At 42.9% G+C, this 18,832-nt stretch overlaps 1 protein-coding gene across 2 annotated transcripts in view; it reads right to left on the reverse strand.

Moving 5' to 3' along the window:
• The window catches only part of MAML3 (mastermind like transcriptional coactivator 3), a 393,467-nt gene that overhangs the window by 40,481 nt on the left and 334,154 nt on the right, over positions 1–18,832 (reverse strand). The window lies entirely within an intron of this gene.

An 18,832-nucleotide genomic window follows, 5' to 3' on the forward strand; every position in this document is an offset into this window, starting at 1 on the left:
AAATGTTGTCTATCTTGTTCATTGCTATATGCCCAGTGCCTGGCACAGAGTAGGTGCCCAATAAATACTGTATATGTTTCCTTTGAAGGAAGAATTGCTAACAGAAAGGATGTAACCTCACAGGATTGTTGTGAGGTTTCTCTAAGTTACTATATATATCTTGCTTAGAGCAGCACCTAGCTCTAGTAAGCACTAATAACGGAGAGCTATAGTTATTATTATTCATTTGCATTTCTTGTTCTCCTGTCTTGTTGGTTTTGCAAGCCCACCGCTTAGTACCTTTGCTTTTGTGGCTGTCCCTGCTTAATAAATTTTGATGAGTAATGGTGTTTGCCAAACAATAATAGCCCAAAAAGATATCCTCAAAGTAAAGAGAGTTACAGAAATATTCAGCATCATAAACCACAAAATGACATGGGAAGGAGAGAGGGGAGAGAGTGGTTTTCTCAAAGGAAATCCTCAGGCTCATCTTTGCAGGCCTCTTGGAGAGAGTGTACAAGAGTCAGACAAGGCTCCATTGCTGGGCTGATGGCCAAAACGTGTGCCTCCCAAGTGAACCCTGGGTAAGAGGCAGGTAGCACACTGGTGGGACTAAACAGTGATCTGTAGACCCCATTGACTCTAGCAACCTTCTGAATGGACTTTCATCTGATAAGGGGAGGGTAGGCACAGTTCCATAGCCTCCCTAAGGAGGGCAGGAGTCAGGGATGCAGATTTGGTGGTCCAAGGGCAAAGGCCAGGCTTCTCTGGGCATAGTGTCTTCCTGGTGTACAGATGGCCTGGGATTGGCTGGTCTTGGTTATAGGGAAACTGACTCGTGGCATTTGTTGTACCCTACTGGTTCTGAAGATTCAGGGGGAACAGAACTTTCTCTGAGAATCCAAGGACTTATCCAGGAACAACAATTTAACTTATCAGGGTCTGGTAAAAAGGTCAATGCATCACTTGTGAACAAGACCTTAACTCCAGAGAGATTTCTCCTACTACAGGCCCCTACTAGACCTGGAAGGAAGTTAACATTCTTCTCCTTTTTCAAGTCCCCAAAGGATACATTCCTTAAAGAAAATCCTGGCATTTCTCTCTTCTGCCAAATAACTAAAGCCCTAGGCAAAGCTGAAGAAGAGTCTGGATTCTGTGAGAACATGTAAGGCGCTGCCCTAAGTTGGCTGCTGTGGGTCCAGCTGTTTAACAGAGTAGAAGCACAGAACTAAGAGCTGCATGGTATTAAAACTTACCTGGTATAGGTCTCTGTACCAGCGCTTCTGGTCGGATCTTGAATCAGGAGAGAATAAAGCTTAGGGGTTAAAAGCTCAGAGGAAGGTGAAATGACTTCAATTGCCAAAAGGAACAAAATTGCTTAATTAATCCAACAGAAAAAATCTGTTCAGCATTGGATTAAAAAAAATCATGTTGATGCTGCCCCTGTTTATTTGGCCAAAGGCTGGACTGAGAAGGTATATTTAGCCTCAGTGTGCTTGCAGGATTGTATCTTGCAGCTCAACAGGAAAGATCTGGAGTCACAGCTAAAGACATCTCTGCATGTTCAGAAATTTACGAGCAGCTGTAAAAGTGGAACTATGGTGGTCAGAGGGCTGGAACAGGCTTCCTTCCCAATGAGAGCGGCCGCTGAATGAAACACGTGAATATACCAAGTTCATGGCAGGCAGAGTGCATCTGACACACTAAAAATAGCCAAAGTAGAAGCGCTTCTGTTGCTAAAATAATACTGAACCGATATACTCCTTTTCTAAACCTACAAAGAAATGAGTGAGGGGGGAGAAGGTGGGCTCCGAGATTCCAAACAATGTGTTAGAAACTGGGCCAAAGCGAAGGAGGTGATTTCCTACCTTTGCCACTTTTCAAAAATAAACAGCTTCTCTAAGCCGAGTAAACTCAAGCAGCAGTAATCAATACATTATTTTTTAATAACATGAGACAGAAATGGTAGCACCAAAAAGACACCGTATACCTGGATCTATAGTTCTGCTGACAAGCAAACCTCTTCCATCTTGGTCAGGAACCATTTATTTTTAAACATCATTTTGCTAGACTCCCTTATCAGCAACCTCACGCCCTCCTCACTAATGCCCGGCTGCAAAGGTCCCTCCCTACTTGTGTCACAGATCTGGCAAAGCTGCTTACTTGAGTATGGACAAGGGTGAGTGTGTGTGACTGTGTGTTGCTGGGACAGAGTAGGCCACTACTCTTTCCAGAATGGCCAGTGGATCCAAAAACAACTTAACTTTTATTCTGTGACCTAGGACATTGCCTCATCTTTCCAAGTCTCAATTTCCCTTTTGTATAATGTGGAGCTAATAAGGATCACCCTGATGACCTCCTGGGGCTGTTGTGGAGATATAATGAGCTAATGCATGCAAAAGCATTTTGTGACTCTGTAAAGCCTGAAGCCTGATGGAAGATGTCGTTGCTGTTGTTATTGGGCATTCTACTGGAAAGGCAGGGAAAGAATAGCAACATCTCCATGTGGTTAGAAAGTGCGGTGCACACAACCGCCAGACTGTGTTCTCTTGTGGGATGGCGCCATTTTAAGCAGGTAAAAGCAATGTCCACATCCCAGTTCAGAGCAGCAGGGGCTACAGGAAATCTACTTTCTTTCAATCTCAGCTTGGCTCACTGCTGTCATCGCTGGCTCTATTCCTGCCTCAGTAGCTGCACCTCCTCTGGGCAGCTCACAAAGCAGGGTTGGGCCTGGAATTATTAGGAAGCAGGGGCTGAAGCAGAAGTGGGCCCAAGCATGATGTGAATGGTTGCCAGGTTATCACCAGTGCCTACTGTGGGACTAGTCCCCCAGGCTGGTTAGTTCTAGCTGGGATGACAAGAGATGCCCACCTTCTCTTAGGCAGCCCTACTAACAGCTGCTATTTTGGCCATCATTTAACTGAGGTGATTATTATTTATTTTCTTTGGTTCTTCTCTTCTCCCTCTGATCCTTCTTACATGTTACATCTAAATCTAACAAAAAATTCTATGTTCACTTTGATGGTAACTGTGATGCATATGGACAAAAATATGTACGCATGTTGTCCGAATCTGGAAGGGAATATTAAAAAATGAATTTACCTGTGGTGTTAGGATGGAGGGGCTATGAATGTTTCCTTTGTCTCTTTTCCATATTGTCTATAATGTTGTTAAATAGTCTTTAAAATAAAAAAGGAAAGGAACTGTGATCGGAGTTTTAATATTTTACAAAATGGCATCTGGGTGCCCTGATTTTGGCTTTACTGGGCTTGACAGTGCAAAGTTACTGCACAGGCTAAAATATTCCAATGCAATAGTTATATTTTCAGCCTCTCAAATATTTTAAGAATGCCTCCTTCATTTCAAGGTATTTTTTGGAGTATGCAATAAATGTCCAAGGGAGTGAGATGTTTAAAAATTGGAAATCATATCATAGCTTTTTCTATTTAGAAAATCCTTAGAAGTCTATAATCTTTTCAATTAATGAAGAACAAAGTATTTACTGAGTACCTACTATGTACTGACCATTGATCAAGGTGCTGTTTCCCCTTAGTTCATCTTTTTCCCTGTTCTCCTCCCCACAAAGTGATCATCACTGGTTGCTTTGTAAGGCACTCAGTAGTCAACTTGCTTCATGTATGATATATATATATATTTTTTAAGCTATAGGTGACAAGATAGTGGCAGTGAAGGGAACGTCTAAAAATTTGTGGTTCCCCAAATTAACAACCATAAACTATTACAAAATAAGGCTGGCACCCAGCCACACCCAGGTGTCGTACCCATTTCAGGGGGATAACAGAATGGGCAACTGCTCAGATCCTGTCATTTTTCTCCAGACAACGCCAAGCTCACCATTACTTGATTTCTCACCTCTAGCTTGATTTCAAAACTCATTCACCCTCTTTGGCAAGGAGGTAAATGAAGACAAGGTGAGGTGAAGGTTCTGGCTTCAGGGCACCCAGCAGATGAACAACGGAACTGAAGAAAGGACCAAGGTTTTCTCTCGCACTGTCTCCTTGCACACGGGCTCTACAGCCGTGGTTGTGGGGCGCTAGTGAGCTTCATGAGACTTTATGTGCAAGGTGCGCTAGTTACTTACTCTCCATATTTCAGTATATACACATGAAAAACTGGGGGTAATGAAACATGTTCCTCTCTACCTCACGAAAATGTCCTGTGCACACAAAACAAGCCTATGTACCCCTATTATTGCTCATTTCATTATCATACCAATTTGGTCACTTCCATAAATCAATTTATATCCCCTTACCTTCAAAAAAGAAACAGACAAAATAAAACATCCGCACCACCACAACTTCCCAGTTGGCACAGGTGGTCAATTCTAACCTATAATCTCCACATTGGAGATTGGATGGCCCACCATCCAATCCTTCAGCTCAGCACTGAATCTCTTTTGGTGGTACCAAAGGGACATAATGGGGGACATGTTAGGAAAGATGGCTATCTATGTTGATGTCAACCTCAAATGGTTAGGGACATATACCAAACCATTGAGTTTTCTCTAACATCTCTCATCCTAGATCTATCATCCATCAAATTAGTTTAAGTTATTTTAAAACCTATTTATAGTTCTGGTATTACCACATTGTAAGTTAATGAAATTCCATAAGCTTATGAAACCAGCCATATAAATCAGTGATGCTATTTTTTTTTCTTTCTGAATTTGCCTCTTTCAAACTTCAGGGAAGTTCTCCTGATTTTGTCTTACTATATCAGGATTTGGTGAACATGCCTGTGTTTGCACTAATCACACACTTGCCGACTTAAAAAAAAATTCGATTACATACAGCATCTCTGTCTTTATGTATTAAGACAGAAGAGTCCAAACTTTTAAATTTATTCTTACACAGTATTTCATAAACCAAAGGTTCCTAACTGTGGTCTGAGCACCCCAAGTTAGCCACGGATGGGCATGGAATTGCATGCTAAGTTGTGTGTGCACATGCCTACACATCTCTGGGGTAAAGGGTAAGAGAGATTCTCAAAGGGGCCTATAACCACCTAATGAACCACCATCTTTGATCACTTGGCTCCTTCTTGAAGCTTCTTTAGTTTTGGTAAGTCATTTCTTGAGATGTAGTGGCCAGAATGGTATATAATATTCTAGATGAGGATATATCAAAATTCAGAACAAGACTATTTTGCTATATTTGTAATCTTCCACCAGAGGCTGTCCGCTATGTTGGTGGACTCTTTGGCTGTAATAGCCATGATTGTATCCATGTCTTCAGAGAATGGTGTAATGACTCTCATGTCCATTTTCTGAATGGAATCTGATACTTTGGGACATTATCATACCATTAGTACAACCTAATTTGGATTATTTTCCCTAGATACATGGCTTTACATTTCTTCACACTGATTTACATCTGCTGCTTGTCTACCACTCAGCTGTAGTCCCATCAGATCTTCTAGAATTTATATAATGTGAATTTGACTTTTCATTGTGATAACGTGTCCTCTGAAAACTTACATATTCTCCTGTGTACTAGACAACTTTTAAATAAGTAACCAAGTCCACATGGCAGAAATAACTAACTGTCCCCCAACCATTGTGCTCATTTTTCCACAGTAGAAAGTTGTGACTGGGAAGGGGCTGCAAGGAGGCAGAGGCCCAAGAGGAAACAAGCCTGGTGTCTGCATCACCATATGAAGAACAGCTACCTGAAGAACAAAAACACTCATATCAGATTGTTAGGTGCTGAGTGAGAGATGAACAGCTGTTGCTCCATTAAAATGCAGGGTTTTTTTTTTTTTTTTTTTGCAAGGCAGAATTCTCCCTGAGCTAATATCTGTTGCCAATCTTCTTCTTTTTTTTTCCCTCCCCAAAGCCTCAATGCCTGGTTGTATATCCTAGTCGTAAGCCATTCCAGTTCTTCTATGTGAGCTGCTGCCACAGCATGGCAACTGACAGACGGGTGGTGTGGTTGCACGATGGGAAAATGAACCTGGGCGGCCGAAGTGGTGAGAATGCCAAACTTCAACCACTAGGCCATCAGGGCTGGCTGAGTGAAATGCATGGGTTTTATTTATGATAGCAGATAGTATTCATATAGGCCACCACTCGGATTATTTCCATCTATAGCAAGTTCCATTTCTCTCTATCCTTTATTCACATGTGTGTGTGAATAACAAAAAGGTCCATAACAAAAAGGTCCTCTTGTAAAATCTTGGTGTCTGAAGCATTTTAAAGGGTTTTATAAAGGATCTTGTCAAAGATATTTTTGATAGTCTCTTGCCACAGTTTAGTTATTTGCCTACGTCCAGATTTTAGTAAAGGGTAACGTATTGGAAAAGTTTTTTTTTCCTCTAAAGATTGGCACCTGAGCTAACATCTGTTGCCAATCTTCTTCTTTTTTTTTGTTTCTTCTTCTTCTCCCCAAAGCCTCCCGGTATGTAGCTGTATATTCTAGTTGTGAGTGCCTCTGGTTGTGCTATGTGGGATGCCACCTCAGCATGGCCTGATGAGCAGTGCCATGTCCACGCCCAGGATCCGGACCAGCGAAACCCTGGGCCGCTGAAGCGGAGCAGGCGAACTTAACCACTCAGCCACAGAGCCGGCTCCCTGAAAAGTATTTTTAATTCTAAGAAAACAAGTTGCTTTATAATTCCCACACGTTAGTACATACTATTGCTCAGCTTTATCTGGCCTTAACAATGTAATAGTAAGGGCTCTGTTAGTTAAGTACAAACATTTAATTTGGTTTAAATGTGTGAGTACCTCCTTATGAATCAACAGCAGTGTAAATAAGTAACACCAGATCCTTAAACTGTTCTACCGAGGTTTCTGAAATAAAGCAGTAGCGTTGTGAATTCTGGTGCTGCTCTTAGTACCACAAGGATGGAGAGAAGGTGGCCTTGGTGGGCCAAGGTGGAAACCAGTTCTGCTGCAGTGTGACTTGGGACCGGCAGATGTATGGGGTTTGGATAGACAGAAATCAAGGCCTGAGAGCTAGCATGGCTCTCTTGGACTAAGCACTGGACACTCGCTCTTCAAAAACCTGCTTCCCCTAAGGTCAACAGCATGTTTTCGCCCCTTTCCTCTTAGGGAGTAATATAGGACAAGACTGTCTAAATTCACTTGGTCTCAGTCAGCAACACACAAAGTATAGACGACATGATTGGAGGGATGGGAGCCCCGGGTTGTGGCCGAGCCTATCCCTGGCTGTGGCTGCTTTGGTAAGAGCACAGTGTTTAGGAAGAATACTTCCAGTCTCTTTTGGAAGCTCATCTCTAGGCAAATTCACTAAAGGAATTCCAAATCTCAGCAGCAGCAGAGGCCCTACCATCAGCAAAGACTTGGAGAACTCCTAGGTTACTAGTAAAGAACCCTTGGGTTTTGAGGACTCAGCCAGGAGTTGGGAGCAGGCAGGCATGCTCTTCTCCCACACAACGGGGATGCCATGCTCACACTCGGAGGGGCTGTGAGTCCCTGAATCTTGATGTAGTAGCGGATGAGGTTAAGTTAAAACACACTCTCCTGAGGACTCACCTCAGGGACGTGGAACAAAAAAATGCTTTGATGAAGTGTGTTCTCCCCTGTTCTGTGCTGTAATCCACGGAGAAGGCCATGACACTCTCTAGTTTACCATAATAAGCGTTTTCTAGGAAAACCATTTTGAGTGGTGTGTCTTACAGGAGATGATAAGACTTAATAGTATAATCACCAGGAAAATCTATATATACATATGATGCTCAGGAGGATTCAGAGACATCCTGAGAAATATTTTCATTACCTTTGAATATGAATAAAGTAAATAATGGTATTGGAAAAGATCTTTGGGCACTTCTGGCTTAAATGGGCTTAGGGTGGAAGCTCTTTGGAGTCCAACAGTTATTCCCTTGGATGGGGCAAGGGTGAGGAAAGGAAAAGATAAGTCCCCACTTAAGTACTTAGACTTTTTCTTTCAAAAGGACTATTCTGTTGGTGTCCCCGGTAACAAGCTCCTCCCAGGCTCCTAAGAAAGCTGGTAGGTAGGGAGGAGGAACAGAGATTGGTGGTGGTTGGGTTGAAGCAGGACAGAACAGGATCTTTTTTTTTTTGAGGAAGACCAGCCCTGAGCTAACAACTTCAGCCACCAATCTTCCTCTTTCTCCTAAGGAAGATTGGCCCTGAGCTAACATCTGTGCCCATCTTCCTCTACTGTATATGTGGGATGTCTGCCACAGTTTGGCTTGATAAGCAGTGTGTAGGTCCACGCCTGGGATCTGAACCAGGGAACCCCGGGCCACGAAAGCGGAGTGTGCAAGCTTAACACTACGCCACCCGGCTGGTCCCCAGAATAGGATGGTGATGTCAGAGGGCGAGGCAGGCACTCACTTGGAAAGTTGCTCTTTGTCCCTAAAAATAAAATGTCTGACTCTCCTTTTTGGGATTCTTCCCTGGAATGAAGCCAGCCAACTACTAGCCTCTTTTTAGGATTAGCTCAAGAGCCCTTAGCCCAAAGGTGAACTCCAAACACCCTCAAGATCTTCTGGCCCCTAATGAAATGTTACACAATAAAATAAATGACATAAGGGGAAGTTTCTCTTGAAAGGATATGGCTTCAGTGTATATTTGTAAAGCAAAAGGGGCCAAGCAGAAAGCGTGAGTGGACAGTACTATGGAGAGAAAACCTGTTTGGAAAGGCTGCCCAGAGGTTGTGAAAGGGCTAATGACTGGATGTGTCAGGGTAACTGGATGGCAAGGATGCCTCATACAAAGACCCTGCCCCTCCCTGTCCCATGAAGGATCTAGACCACACCTTCCTTCTAGAGAGTTCTCTACAGCACACTGAATCTTTTCCAACTTTTCTCCATTCATGAAGTCTTCACCCAAAGTTATGACTTCGGTTTATAAAATGACAGTGATGTATTATGCTGAATATCTAACAAATAGAGGAGCCGCAGGCCCTCTCCTTTGAAGAGGCTCTGTTTAGGGAAGGTTTTGGGCAGCCATTGTATAGACTCATTGCACACTGTGATGGGTCCAAGATTCAAAGCGGGTCTCAGAGCACTACTAAGATGAGCCTCATGCTATGGGCTGATGGTCCTGTATCTAAAGAGCTTTCACAACACAAAGGGACCCTTTTTGCAGTGTCCTTCCTAACTATCTCAGTGTGCAGCCACTTTAAATGATTTAAATGCATAAATAAAATGTCACGTAGTGAAGAAGACCTTCCTTTCCTTGGAAGAGGGAAAATATTCCATGGGGATTAGCACTAATGCTGCAGTACACGTCACCCATCAGCAAACAGTGGGAAGAAGATTCACTAAGACCTAAATTATTATTTCCTACATAAGTAGTTGGGACCATAGGCTGTAAAATAATGGGCAAAATCCACTAGTTAATCTGCACACTCTATGCCTCCAGAGTTAGCTGTTGGAAATAATTTTCTGGTTGAGAAAATAGAAGATGTGAAAGATGTCTCAGGAAACCCTTAGTTTCTCAGACTGCAGATTTCCCAACCTAAGCCAAACTTTCTTCATTAGGTGTCCAGAGAACATTCGTTCCAGAATCAGTTGTAGGTGCTTTGAAGATGCAGATTCCAGGAGACCATCCCAGACTTGGTTCTCTGGGGTGGGGCCTGAGAATCTTCATTTGAAGAAGCTTACCCGGTGATTCTTTTGCGCATTGAGATTTAGGAACCATTGCTGTCTTTTTAACCTCCCTCCATTCTTTAAAGCAAATAAATAAAAAATAAAGGATATTACAGTTCTTCAGGTATAGGTCCTGCTCACCTATTTCACAGACATTTTTAAGAAGCCATCTTAACATTATCGGCCCTCCATTAACTTTCACGTGTATTATAGCAAAACCTAAAAGGACGAGCTGTCCAAAATCCAAACGGGTTAGTGAACTTTCCATCACGGTACATGTTCCAGTGGAGGTTGGAAAACCACTTAGCAGGGATACTGTAGAAAGGATTCAAGTACCAGTACAGGGTCTGAACTCTGAGCTAATATATTACATTTCCTCCAGCTCTATGATCCTGTGAAAATATTATAACAAAATCAGCTTTAACACATCAAGTAAAACAGTTTTTAAAAGTCTACACATATATTGGGGCTGGCCCCGTGGCCGAGTGGTTAGGTTCGCGCGCTCCGCTGCAGGCGGCCCAGTGTTTCGTCGGTTCGAATCCTGGGCGCGGACATGGCACTGCTCGTCAGACCACGCTGAGGCAGCGTCCCACATGCCACAACTAGAAGGACCCACAACGAAGAATATACAACTATGTACCGGGGGGCTTTGGGGAGAAAAAGGAAAAAAATAAAATCTTTAAAAAAAAAGTCTACACGTATACTCAGAAATTGTATTAGTACTTTATAAAAGAAGCAAGGAAACTAGTCTATAAAACTGAAGTTCAGAAGCTGAAGATAGAACCAACAATGAACTTGGGGATTCTTAGTTTTAATTCCAGCTCTGAAACTTACTGGCTGACCATGTGCTCATGACGAGAAACAGAGAAAAGGCAAAAGAGTTCATCAGCTTCACAATGGTCCCCACACCTTGAGAATCCCAATATCTGATGGCATTGACATGACTGCTAGGCCTTTTCACTCTCCAGCTTGCTGTTCATCAGACCACAGACTTTAAATCCCTCCCAGTGCTTCAGGTTCCTCAACCCCAAGGAAGGATATCATGAAAGGACCAAGGGAATCTCAGTTCTCAAGAGGATAAATGCCTGCCGGTGCTGGTTGGTGTAGCTGTTTTCCACTGCCCTGGAGTTTACTCTCCATGGTCAGGCACGTACGTGTGCATGGATCCATGCTACTAGAGAAAACTAACTCCAACATAGATGGTGGGGAGGGTGGGGTGGCAGTCAGCATATTACCAAAAGGCTCAGTGTTCACAGGAACAGAAGATGGGCCTGTGCAAAACAAAATAAAAAGAAGATCCTGAAGTTGCCCCAATTAATAATACCAACAATTCAGGTAAAGAGGGGAGTGAATTTGTGGAGCCTGAGTTATTGGTAAAACCATGTACATGTATCATATTGATACGATTACCAAATCACCCACATTTCATGCTGTGTGAACTGTACCCAAGCATCTTGACACCTTTGGACCTGAGTTCAAACAGGCACTTGGAGAAGATGACTGAGAAGAGGAATGTTGAATTTGATGAGACATTGCAAACAACAGATGTGAAATCACATTTATGGATTTTTTCTGATTGTGCACTTCACTTCTGAAACAGTTTTCAAGTTTACGAATCTAAAACAAATGGTTAGGATTTGAAGCAAGCCACACTTGGCCATCCTGGGACTCTGGTTGGCAGATAGTAGGAGTTTAATCCTTAGTTGTCAAAAGGATGAAAGAATGAATGAACAAATGAATGGACAAATGAATGGAGAGACAACAGACTCTGAAAGTAATTAGGGCTCAATCCTGTAGCCTCCCTCCTAGGAGCAACAGCATTTTAGGGGACCCCAGTATTTTAGATACAGAGATTGCTAAGTACAATTTTGTGAGGTGTGAAAAGGATTTAAATACTGTGTTCCTCCCTTAATGACTGAGACAGGAAGAATCCTAAGAAGGGGAAAAAGGTGAGGGAGCGGAGGACAGCAGGGGGAAAATCATGTTTAAGAACTAATTGACGACTTATGGTAGTAAGTTTTTAATCTTAGACATGAATTATCCAAACCACGATATCTGAATTCAGCGCAAATGGCGGTTGCATAATAGGGAACTGTTATATGATATTTTCTTGAATCTTCACACTGCAAAATTGGTGGAAATTAAGCTGTTTGTAACTTACTTTGGAAGAAAGAGAAATGAATGTGCACGTAAGCGTTAATCAGGTCGATGACCTGTCTTTCGGTGCAATTGGATCTCTCCACCTGGGATGCGAGCCAAACGCTCTTTCGGAGAGGACTTACTTTTAGAATACTGGCAATCCCCAAATCCATAACGGTGAATTACACGGGTCTGAGAAGAAGAGGAAAAGTCACCATGACTAGAATGAAAGGATAATGCAGGGTACTGAGGCTGCCCAGGGCTGCATGCTATATGATTCTCTGGGTTTTATACTGCTCCTTCCTCAGCCCTCAGAACTCTTAATCCTATTTTCATTGCCCTAGGTAACCTGGGAAATATTTTCTCCTCCTAGACTGCAGTTACTCACACAATAAACAGGTAATAAACATTTTACTGCCCTGAGCAACCTCCTGCTAGGTAGGCAGTCAGAAGAGAAAAGACTGTGCATAGAGTAACCCCCCACAGGATAACCTGCAGGGGACAAAGATGTGGTAACCCTTTAACAGCGTGCACCCTCTCCGAGCTCTAAGAGAGTGACGGGGAGCTGCTGGGGCGCATTAGCTGGCCCTCTTGGTCTAGATTCCTCTCTGCTTGAGGCTAGTAGGGAAGATTTGATTTCACCAAAAGGTAATTTAGTTGCCATTTCAAAGCTCTGTCTAGCTAAATTAAGGATGAGGAATGAAACCGGAGTTTACAATCTCCCAGGTTAAACCATGGGCTGTGGGCCTGGAAAGCAAAAGAAGGGACAGTTAGCAGCTGACTGAAGTGGTTCTGGGGGGAGAATGATTCAGTTTGATTTCTGTTTGATTTCAGGTTTGCATTTTATTTTCCGATACATCCTGGCTCCATTGTTACTGTTTATTTCCTCCCCATATATCAAATGAGATCGTTGTCATTATCTGTTGACTATATGAAAGGCACGGTGGACATCCTTTGACATCCTATTTTTCCACTGTACTCAGGGTTCCCTCAAAAGCCTGCTACCTTCAGCTTAGTTTAAAGCATTTTATGGTTCCAGCTGCTTAGGAAATCTTTCAGTTTTCTTTCACGCTGAAGGTACAACTTGGAGCTATGAGAAGACTCTGCACCTTCCCCCATCTCGGGGAAATAAGGGCAGAGCCAAATATAATACGATAAGCTCTGCTTCTCCCTCTGCCAGTTCACTTATTTATGGGAAATAAAAATCTTACTTACATAAATATTTTCCACCAAACAGCATGCCAAATTTGAATGTATTAACCCAAGGCAAGTGATAAATGCATCTGCATAAACAATTTTCCAATTCATGTAGGTTGAAAAAAATGATTATTTTGTAAATCAACAGTTCTTTGATATCAATCGCAGTTAATTTATGGTATTTTGCTCTAATTTTATTCTGGAATATTAATTTTGGCTGTATTTTGGTGTGGAAGTGTTGCAATTGTCTAGCAAGAACTATAACATGCTGACATGTCTAAAGAGATAAATTTGAGATCTGATCATGTCCACAGTGGCCGCTGTCTTGATACTGGGCCCTAGAAAACCCACACGCCCCTTTCTGGTTTTGTTTTTCTTAACAACCTTTCCTGGGAGGGTAAAGGAAGTGACTCTGCAGATTAGATGATAACCAGTTAGAAAGCTATGAAGATGCACAGTGATGGGTAAGGGAAAAATAAGGAAGCCAATGGCCGCTGTAGGAAAAAGCGCAGGGCTGCAGTGGGGCTCCCAGCCATTTTGGCAGTGGCTCTCAAGTCGGGTAAGTCTTTCCTTGAACTGTCTTTGGGCGACTCCAAAAACAGGACGGAAATACGCCCAAAGCAGATACTTGCAAAACAGAACACTTAAACCTCAAAACAAAAGGCAGTAACACTGGATGACAAAGCACGGGCAGAGGTCACAGGTGGACCAAGGACCCCAGTGGGGTGTCCCTGGAAAAAAGCACAGCATCCTGGGGCCTGCAATGGCTCAAAAAGAGACACACAGAGGGTAGGAAACAATCCTTGTGTTTTACTGGCATTAAACCATTATTAGACTTCTGTGTCCTACTTTGGCTGTAGCATTTATAAAATGAAATGAAGAAAATGGGTAAGGATCCAGAGACCAGCAACAGCCATGATTAAAAGAGTAGAAAAATGTTCCTCTGAGAGGCTGGCCTGGTGGCACAGTGGTTAAGTTCACACGTTCCACTTTGGTGGCCCAGGGTTTGCAGGTTCGGATACTGGGCACAGACCTAACATTGCTTCTCAAGCCATGCTGTGGTGGCATCCCACATAAAATAGAGGAAGATTGGCACTGATGTTAGCTCAGCGACAATCTTCCTCAAGCAAAAAGAGGATTGGCAACAGATGTTAGCTAGGGGCCCATCTTCCTCAAAAAAAAAAAAAAAACAAACCCAAAAAACCTCCAAAGTGAGATAAAAAGATTGGAAGAAAAAAAGGTTAAGGGGTGACAGTGACAGTGTTCAAATACAGGAAGGGTTTTGGAGGGGCACTGATCCACTTTTCTCCATGTGCAGGGGAGACTGACAAGAAGTAACAGGCTTAAATAAAAAGGTGGAGAGTATGCAGTTGCCTAGAAGGAGGAACTCGGGGAAAGGCAGGGTAATCAAAACAGTAAGCAGGCCAATATGGATCTTGGACTTCATATATCCTAAACAGAATTTCTGGTTCTGTTTTTCTCCCACTGCTGAAGTCGTCCCTATTTCAGTAAACACCACCACCATCTCAAGTAAAAAATCGTAGGAATTATTCTCATTTCCTTCCTTTCCTTACTCACCCCCAATCCAGGCCTTCAGCAGATCTTGTCAGCTCTCCCTCCAGAACCAAGTCTGAATGTGACCACTTTTCAATCCACTACCACCTTCCCAGTCCAAGCCATCATCCTCCCCTGCTTGGACCCAAGCCAGGAAGATCCTTGTATCTTCCTTCAATCCATTCTCCACATGGCTGCTTTTTAGAGGATAAATCAGATCATGTTACTCCCTGCTCAACACTATCCAAAGACTTCCCATCATGCTTAGAGTAAGACTCACACTCTTGCCCGTGGCCTTCAAGGCCCTGCATTATCTGGCTTCTTCTCACTGCTGAGTCCTCAGCTCATCCATTCCTCTCTCCCCACTGCTCTCTTAAGCCACACTGACTTTCTTGCTGTTCCGGAACAAGTCAGCTTTGTTCCCTCTTTGCACCAGCTGCTTCCTCAGCCTGGAACACTCTTGCCCTAGCTCTTCACTTGCCTGGCTCCTTTTTGTCCTTTTTTCTCAGCTCCAGTGTCACCTCTGCAGGCCATCTCCAGCCACTAGAAATGTACACTCTGAGAGTGGGAACTTAATCTATCTTGTTCACGATGGTATCCTCAAGCCTCAAACAGGTACCTGACACATCGGGGTAATGCAATAAATATTGGTTGAATAAAGAATAGGCTGATTATAAAAGCAAGCTGTTACTTGTTATCCCAAGAACTGGAGATGTGCAAAAGAAAACATTGTGAATGGACTAGATAATCTTTTGGGCTTATTCAGAGATTCACAAGGCTGTGTACCTTTGAAGTAGGTGGCCTTGCCTGCTCCACTGAGGTCCCAGAGAAGAGGTGAAGCCAGTGGGGCATCATCCCTACAGGATCAGGGAATCTTAGGGGCATTTCCCTGAGCAAAAGAAAAAGCAACAAGGACTGACCTTGAGTCTCAGAAGGCAGTCAGAGTAGAAGGAGAAAAGGATGGGGATGTAAGATCCACTACCCGACTCAAAAACCATTGAGTCGGATCACAAGTTAGAATGAACTGAGGTTTTCATTTCCCTTCTTCATAGACAGTCATGAGAGGCTGAGCTGCTCCCTCACCTTTCTTGAAAGCTAATCCCTAGCTCTATTTCTATAACATTGTAAGGCCCTTGTGATTTTAAGTTGCCATAGGAAATGCTGTGAATTATCCTAAAGTTACCTTCATACAGCCTACTTTCATGCAGAATTGGACTAAGGAGCAATGGGAAGGACCCCTGGAAGACATGATTGTAAGATTTCTGTAGGCCTTGCATGCAATGACTTACCACTGCCCCGGCCAGTTAGCCAAGACCTTAAGACCAAGGTCAATGGCTTCTATTTTATGTTTGTTCTTAATTTCCCCAAAGAGCTGAGGGCAGTCTTTGACTAGGGCTCTGTAAATGTTTATGATTGATTGACTTACAGACCTCACAAAATACACAACTCTGGTAAGTTTATAGTAGACTTTGTTGCCCTTCAGTTCAAAATCCCAAAGTGTTATCATCAGGCAGCTGATAGAAACGGAAGATAACTGAAATTAATTTAGAAACTGAATTTTAAAAATAAATTATGACCTCCAAGTGGTCACAGCTTTAATTGTGTTTTTTAAGGCTTATAACCCTGATTTTTTTACATTTAACACTGCTTCTAAAATGTTTGAGAAAAGCCAGTAAAATCTTCTCAAATTTAGAAACACAAGTTAATATCTGCTGTCCATTTCAAGAAGTATTTCTTAGACTATATCTGTATCCTGGGATCTGGCAGTGATACATATGACCATAGGATATGATGACAGACTGGAACATGGACTAGATTCTTTATAAATCAATAGTTGGAGGAGGGGTGAGGGACTGTCTGCTTTGGTGATTTCATTTTCAGCCACAGCTGGCCAGATTGCTTATTGGAAAATAAAAGTCATGGCAAATTGAGCTTGACAATAACCAGGCTTGACTACAGAGGCCCCTTCTCCACTCTCTGCAATTAGAATGAGTGGAGGAGGGGAGACCGACAGGGAAAGACTTTCCCCTACTCTGTCCCAGATCAGTCTTAGTTTATTTTGTAGGGCACAAGCCATATGTCGTTCGTGTAAGTGCTATTCTCTGTCAAGTCGTGGACTCTGCTGTTCTCGTGCCTCTAGGCTAGCTGATGTGCTCCCTTTCCAGCTTCCAGGCTCCTCAAGATGCACATGAAAATCGAGAACCGTGCTGTCCAATGCAGTCCCACTATTTAAATTTAAATAAAATAAAATAAAAAATTCAGCTCCTCAGTTGCACTACCCACTTTTCAAGTGTCCATAGCCACATATGGCTACTGGTTATACTATTGGACCATGATACAGAACATCTCCCACGTTTGGGAAAGTTCTACTGGACAGCCCTGATCCAGAAAACCCACTTGGTACCCAAAGGCCCTTCCTTCTTTGTTCACAGATTCTGAGATCATGGCTACCTTTGTGGTGAAGAAGAGAACTGGGTCTGTTAGAATTTGAGAATTCTCTGGGTGTCCTGCATCTACCTGGAAAGTGGGTGCCACAAATCTGTGACACAGCTTAAGGAACCTCAGACCAAGGACAGACTCTGAACTAACCTCAAATGTCTCAATAGAAGCATGAACTGTGCATTTATTCTACCAAACTGCAAAGGCATGTGGAATGCTTCACCCTGTATGTGCTCCCTTTTCAATGTTACTCACAAGTGATCTTTAACAAAACTGCTTTATATCCTCTACGTGGCTATGCATGGGCCTCCCATCTCTGATAACAAAGAATTACAGAGGCTCTGGTAATTCACCTTTGCTCATAGGACAGTCATTGAAATCATAATTTTGATGCTCAACACCCTCTGCCCCTAAGCCCAGTCACTACAACTGGTTCCACTAGCTTCTTACTCAAACTGCATTAGTCTCTGGATATTGATTGCATTGCATATTATGAATTCGTGACTTCTTAATTTATGTACTATCCTCAAAGGCGTTGCACATCATCATCGAAAAATAAAGTAGTAGAAGAAAACCCAGAAACAATCTAAAACATGAAGCAACATAATCTACCCTTTGCTAATGGAGCAGAATTTATGCTGTACAACTCAGTGGCTGAATTTTTGGAGTGCGAGCAATGAAACGGAAAGCTCTTTATACCTACACACTGATATAAAACTGGGGACTTCTACAGTTTGAGAGGTTGAGGCATATGGTTTCCATTTGGTAAACTTCATGGTCTTTAAGTTTGGTAAACCTCAAAATCCCAATTCTACTACTAGACTGGATTTATGGTGAGAGCGTTCTTCTAATGGTCTTGAAGCATTCCCATACATGGAACCTGCACTGCGCACCCATATGGCTGTTTTCTCTGCACTGGCGTCATTCATTCTCAGGCATTAGGCAGGATTAGGTATCACGATTTTAATTTCAGAGGTGGGCAAAGGGAGGCAGAAAGTGGTAGAAGACAGGGCGGTGAAATGTGGTTTTACTTCCAGGACAGTGAACACAAGCAAAGTTTATCTCACACTGGAGTACGTGGGCACTGGTTTCAATGCCAGCTACTCCCTTCATGGAGATGCTGTCTCTTCCTGAAAACTTGAGAAAATATCTAGCATTCTAAGGTCAAGGTGATTGAGTAGAATAAAAAGCATTAAATGTTAAGGATGACAAAGTCCCTTCACAACATTTTCCCCATGTGCAAGCACCCCATTTATGTCATTTGATTAGATAATATATATGATTATCCTTTTGGTCCAACAGAAGCTGAATCTGACTGGAGGGAGGGGGATGGACCGGGGGGAACTATACCATGGAATGCGAGCATTGATGTAACTTTGTGCAAAGTAGAAGGGAGAGGACAAATGATGCCACTCGAGAATTAAGGCTAGATCTATATGCCTGACTCATAAATCATGATTAGTCAAATCAGTTTTAAAAAATCAGCCAAAACATTTTTTAACAGTGTAACTGGCTTTTTGGCCAACCTGGCATAGTGAAACTTACAGTTTATGTGGACACAGAGACAAAAGTGTTAGATCACACATCTCTGTAAAACAGACTTCCTTGGATGGCTCTCCCCATGTTAACAGGGCTCTCAGGAAGGGAAGCGGAGGTGGGCCCTCCTTGTACCTCTCTCAGTCGGCCTGTAATGAATGGCGAAGCCTGGCACAGGAGCACCTGTAGGCTGTGCTCTTTTACTGCAAAGCTGGTGGCCTGGGCCCGCTGGTGCGTGTGCCCAGATCCTGCAGCGTCTGTGGGTGAGGCTTCACTTTAAACAGGGGGCCTCTGCTGTCAACCTCGCAGTTGTAGGCTGCAGGAACATGTTTGAGGCTCAATTTGGGAATCACTCCTCACCAGAAAGCATTTTTTTCCCTCTATC

The sequence above is a fragment of the Equus asinus genome, chromosome 3 (genome assembly GCF_041296235.1).
Source record: "Equus asinus isolate D_3611 breed Donkey chromosome 3, EquAss-T2T_v2, whole genome shotgun sequence".
Taxonomy (NCBI): Eukaryota; Metazoa; Chordata; class Mammalia; order Perissodactyla; family Equidae; genus Equus; species Equus asinus.